The following is a 5,570-nucleotide window of genomic DNA, read 5'->3' as shown; positions in this document are numbered from 1 at the left end:
CCATACATGTGGAGGTTTGTAACCCAGAGAGAGGCTTCAATTCAGTGTAGGTTCCCAGTATACAAGATATGCCTTGACATGGCTACTGGGAAGATATAGAAATGGCCATTTTTGCTGAATATCTATTTTTTCCTAGATTTCTTAAAGCAGTAATGCATATTTATATTCTTCCATTCATTGTTTTCATGCTTTAGCATTTCAGAGTGTAACTGACTTTTTTGTTCAGACGGCATTTTGGGAGTGCCATCAGTCTTTTTGACATGGTTGCAAGTTTAGGCCACCAAGGCTGCTCACAGCAATGGAGGACTGCTGAGACCATACTACCCTCAAACAAAACCCTCCCATGTCCGATTAACCACTCCGAGACAAGTTAACCAAAATACAAACTTTATTAGGAGAGCTTTATAAAATCAGTAAACAACTCTCATCTTTTGATGTGGATGGAGGTCGGTCACAGCACAATTAACCATTATAAATAACCACTTTCAAAACGAAACTTTGTGCCAGGCCAGACTTCCGGCGCACTTTAGCTTTCGTAATTGAACTGTGTTCCTTGAAACCGCCACGGAGGAGCAGAGGCCCTAGACTGTGCTCCGACCCCCACCCATAATGAACAAGGCCTGCTCAATACCGTCTTGCAGGCCTGATAAAAATATGTCTAGGCCAATGTTATTCAAATGAACGCCATCGTTCAACATCAGGGAGGAATTATCCCCTTCCAATTGCCAGTGTCTAACGACGATCCCTGCCTTAAAGCGGACAAAACACGAAATACGTGAGTTGAGTGTCCGCCTTGAACGCTCTAGAGCCGCCGCTCCTTGAGCCCCCCGCCAAACAGGCCGGGAAATGACCTCGGACCAAACAAGGACAAGTTCAGGGAAAAAGGCATGAAACTTGTCCACGTCAGACCTCATTGTGGTGATAAGCTCCGCCAAACGGCGGGCACCGAGGTCATTACCCCCAGCGTGAATGACGAGGACCACTGGAGTTAAAGCAGACCTCGCAATTTCCACAACCTCCGGTATAACTTGAGGCCATATGAGACCCCTGACGCCTCTCCAATTGACTTCGAAGCCACGAAAGCCAAGGGCACGTCCTCCAGGTTGATTCTCAGCCCGCTGTCCTGCCCAGAAAATATAGGAGTGTCCCAATAGCCAAATGACAGGCTTGGCAGCTCCTAGAAGAAGAAAACTGTCAGTGACACATGTACAAGAAGGCAAACCTGTGCAAAAGAAAATGTATTAATGAAGCAGTAATTCTGGTCTAATATATCTCGCAAAACACGCGGAACGCCACCGGCCTATGCGTTGAATGACTTCATTGGGCAATCCCGCCCGAGCGGCCTCAGTCGCCGCCCCAATCCGGAAGGAGTGAGTACCAAATTCGCCGGCAGGAAAGCCCAGGAACCTTAAACATTTACGGAAAACAGCTAAAAATTGGAATCTCGTCAGAGGGGAACCATCTTCATGTACTAGGAAGGAAGAACTACCATGGCGCAAAGCGATATAGTTAAGTGTCAATGTAACAGGGCACACTGGGCCATGAATGGCAAACAAAGATATCCAGAAGCCATTTCCGGTTTGATCGGTCTTAGATTTTCGAATTCTAATCCTTAAACCCCCATTACACAATGCGACGTCGTCGTGCCGAAGGCCCCCATGAGTGCCTCTGGCAGGAGAAACCAACTCGCTAATGCGCAATGCGCCAAAAAAGGCAATAGCAAAAGAGGCGGAGAAAAGGGCAGACTCAAAAGGAGGAGGACAAACAGCGGAGATATGTCCGATGATACGAGAAAGAAAGCTAAAAGAAACCGGCCTTCTACACTCCCTTCTGGGCTGCCCCCTACCCCACCCCTTAACTGCTTGCTGGACTATAAAAAACTTAGTAACGTCCGACCAACCTCGAAGCTTGAAATGAAAGGCAAGTCCAGACAATCGGTTCCGCGCTACCGCGCAGGAAGCACCTTTATTATACAGATGATACAAATACCGGCAGGTAACGTCCAGTCTGGCAGAATCAGAGGTGGAAACCGGATAATTAGCCGCAACAGATAGCCATTCCTCCCATGCCTTACCGTAAGCCAGCCAAGTCCTCGGGGCCAGTGAAGACGTCACCAAAGGCATCAGCTGCATTCCAGCAGGTCCCATATGCTGGGTGGACACGACATTCCCTCTGGTTGTGCCCGAGGACACAGCTGCCGAAATTTCTAAAATTGAAAACGGGAAAGTGAGTCAGCGATAGCGTTGTACCTGCCAGGCACATGGCGAGCCCTGAACCACATATTGAGCTCGAGGCAATGCAGCACAAAGAATCTAAGTAACTTTAGGACTGGCAAAGAGGATGAAGTCAGATGGTTTATCGCGTTAACCACGGACATATTATCAGTCCAAAATAAAATCCGTTTATTTCTGAAAGCTGGGCCCCAGATCACGACAGCTGTTACAATGGGGAACAATTCAAGGAGGGTCAGGTTGGACACGAAACCTCTGGCGTGCCAAGATTGAGGCCATTGCTCAGCACACCACTGATCGCCAAAAATAACGCCAAAACCCAAAGATCCCGATGCATCGGAAAAAAGTGATAGTTCTTCATTGGAAATAACGTTATCCTGGAAACAAGTTTGACCATTATACCTGGATAGAAAATCATTCCAGATAAACAAATCAGATTTCAAGCAGGGAGTAATCCTGATGCGGTGATGAGGAAGGCGAATACCTTTAGTGGCAAGTGATAACCTCCGGGAAAAAACTCGTCCCATTGGCATAACACGACAGGCAAATACAAGAAGGCCCAGCAAAGATTGCATCTGACGTAGGGTCACACTACGAACCGAACAAAAACCCATAATCAGCGAGAGCAGCTTTTCTACCTTGTCATCCGGGAGGCGGAATAGCATTGCATTGGAATCTATTTCAATACCGAGGAAGGAAAGAACCTGGGAGGGGCCTACTGTTTTGTCCCTCGACAAAGGGACACCAAATCTGGACATCAAACTGCAAAACGTATTCAATAGAAGCTGGCAATGGGTGGAATCTTGAGGGCCAACAAAAAGGAAGTCGTCAAGATAATGAATAATAGATTGGGAAGCAGATTCAACCTTCACGACCCATTCTAAGAAAGAACTGAATAGCTCAAAATAGGAGCAGGAGATTGAACAACCCATGGGAAGGCATGTATCGTAATAATAAAGACCATCTACGTAACATCCCAACAGATGGTAGCAATCCTGGTGGACTGGGAGGAGGCGGAAAGCCGACTCAATATCTGACTTGGCCATCAAAGCCCCCGGTCCAGCTTGCCTAACTAACGCAACAGCTTTGTCAAAAGAGACATACGTGACAGACGCATCCGATTCGGGTATACCATCATTGACGGATAAACCTTTCGGATGGGAAAGGTGATGAATTAAACGAAATTTCCCAGGCTCCTTCTTCGGAACAACCCCCAGCGGGGACACCCGTAAGTTGTAAAAGGGGATCGAATCAAAGGGTCCCATTAATCTGCCTTTTGCTAACTCACAGTTTATTTTATCCAGTAAAACCTCGTGAAGCTCAGTCGCAGACTTTAGGTTACGGGCAAAAAGGGGGTGTCTGTTAAGTTTAAAAGGTATAAAGAAACCAAAAGTGAAGCCGAAGCGCAGCTGCGCTGCAGCGTCCTTATTGGGGTACCGGTCGAGCCACGGCCCCATCTCGGCCACGCTCACCGGCGTCCCGATTCTCAGGTGGGTTTGACGGCTTTGTTGGCAATTTTGCCGAAGGGCGGGGGCATTTGGCCGCTGCGTGGGGGCCTCCGCAAGCAGAACATTCATGTTTATACCTGCAGAGACCAAAGAATCGGCAGTGCCCTTCGTTGAATTGCCAACATGTGCCGGGTCTACGAACGGCCACTGAACTGGAACCGGCGGAGTTGCCAGGGGCCGCGGCATGAAAGGGGGCTTTAGGAGTCATCATGAGACGCAACCAGGAATCAGTAGCTTTAACCCCCCACCCTACGTGAGGTTGTAGGGCCAAACGACGCCTGAAATCCTCATCATAACGCCACCATGCAGATCCGCCATGCGCTTTGTATGCGTTATAAATGGAATCAACATATATAAAAAATTCCGAACAGCGTTCGGGGTGTTTCTGACCCATTACACCTCCCAACACAAAAAAGGCTTGCAGCCAGTTATTGATAGTTTTTGCGACCCTGGGTTTTTTGTCAAAAGGGCGTTCAGCGGAACGCCTCTCTTTGTCAACCGTAAATTGGTCAGTGGAAACCAGTGACCAAATGTCTACATAATCATTAGCCCATATTTTGTTAACCGTCTCTGGGTCAAGGTGAGATCCTAAAGGGGGCATCCCACAAAAGAACGTGTCCTTATGTATATCAGCCCGAGGAGGAGGCTGAACCCTCTTCTCGGGCTGATTTCCAAGTAAGAGAGGGTTAACCAAAATTTTGTTACCCGGGATATTTAAATGAGCTAACAGAGCTTTTAAAGACATAGCTGTATTATCAGCAGTTCCCCAAGCCCCAGAATAGTTGTACTCACCGACCGCTGGAGCATCTGTGGGAGTCACCGATACGTGTGGAGCCGGTACCGAGTCGGCAGCCTGCGGTTGAACCAAATAGGGTTCGGCATCTCTCCGGCGGCGTAATGTGCGACGAGAGCGCCTGCTGGATGTCATGGAGTCGCCGGATGACTCAGCCGTGGTTGATGGCGAACGCCATCTTGATGAGCGAGACCTACGGCTTCTTCGCGATGAACGTGACCGCCGCTCAGAATTAGCTGAGCGGCGACTGCGGTCCCTACTGTATCGCCTGCGCCTATATGGGCTGCGTGAACGTGAGGAGGAGTCGGAGGCAGCGGAGTGGTTTCGGCGCCCGCGGCGTCGCCTACCGTGGGCCGTGCTTCCAGCACCCGCTGCATCCTGAACAGATGGCACAGCCATCGGCGGTTGTACTGCGGCTGGCAATGCCATCGCCGGAGGCGCAGCCGTCTGGAACGGCAGCACCTGCGGAGCCACCGGAGGCAACGCCATACCCACCTGAGCTGCAAAAGGCAAGGCCATCACTCCAGGGGCTGCAGGAGGCACAGCCGTCACTGCAGCCGCTGCAGGAGGCAAAGCCATCACCGCGGCAGCCGCAGGAGGTAAAGCCATCACTGCAGCTGCGGCACGTGGCAAAGCCATTCCCCCCCCGGGTTCATGGACTGTTGAGACATATGGGTAGGTATGAAAATGTTGGAGGGAGCAGCAGCCCCCACTTTGCACACTTCTGAAGTAATGCAGTGTGACAGGGAAGTTGACATATTAGATGGTGGGGGCTGCAGAATGTCAGCAGGCTCCTCAGCCGATGAGGAGCTGCGGCTCTGATTCCCTCCCATCAGATAAGGTGCGGGCGCTAAGCAGAGAGGAGGGGTAAGCTGGAGCAGCAGGGCTTGGGGTGCACGTTGGTTTTGGCGCAGGGATGGCGTGATTTGAATCAAGCGGCGCCGCTTTGCCTGAGGGGCATGAAAGGCTTGCGGCCGCCGCGTTCACTGTTGGGGGCGTGTGTAGGGACGTAACAGGGCGATTCGCGCGCGCCCGTCG

The 5,570-nt window shown here is 50.4% G+C and overlaps 1 long non-coding RNA gene across 1 annotated transcript; it reads right to left on the bottom strand.

Annotated features, from left to right (window-relative positions):
• Positions 1-902: 902 nt before the first annotated feature.
• LOC142290708 (uncharacterized) lies at positions 903-4,554 on the bottom strand. Its single transcript, XR_012750367.1, has 3 exons — positions 4,532-4,554; positions 2,075-2,206; positions 903-1,177 (listed from the first exon to the last, which is right to left on the bottom strand). It is a non-coding gene; the product is annotated as an uncharacterized LOC142290708 (long non-coding RNA).
• Between the last annotated feature and the right edge of the window lie 1,016 nt (positions 4,555-5,570).

Source organism: Anomaloglossus baeobatrachus, chromosome 2, assembly GCF_048569485.1.
Source record: "Anomaloglossus baeobatrachus isolate aAnoBae1 chromosome 2, aAnoBae1.hap1, whole genome shotgun sequence".
Lineage (NCBI taxonomy): Eukaryota > Metazoa > Chordata > Amphibia > Anura > Aromobatidae > Anomaloglossus > Anomaloglossus baeobatrachus.
This window is presented reverse-complemented; position numbering and strand designations above follow the sequence as displayed.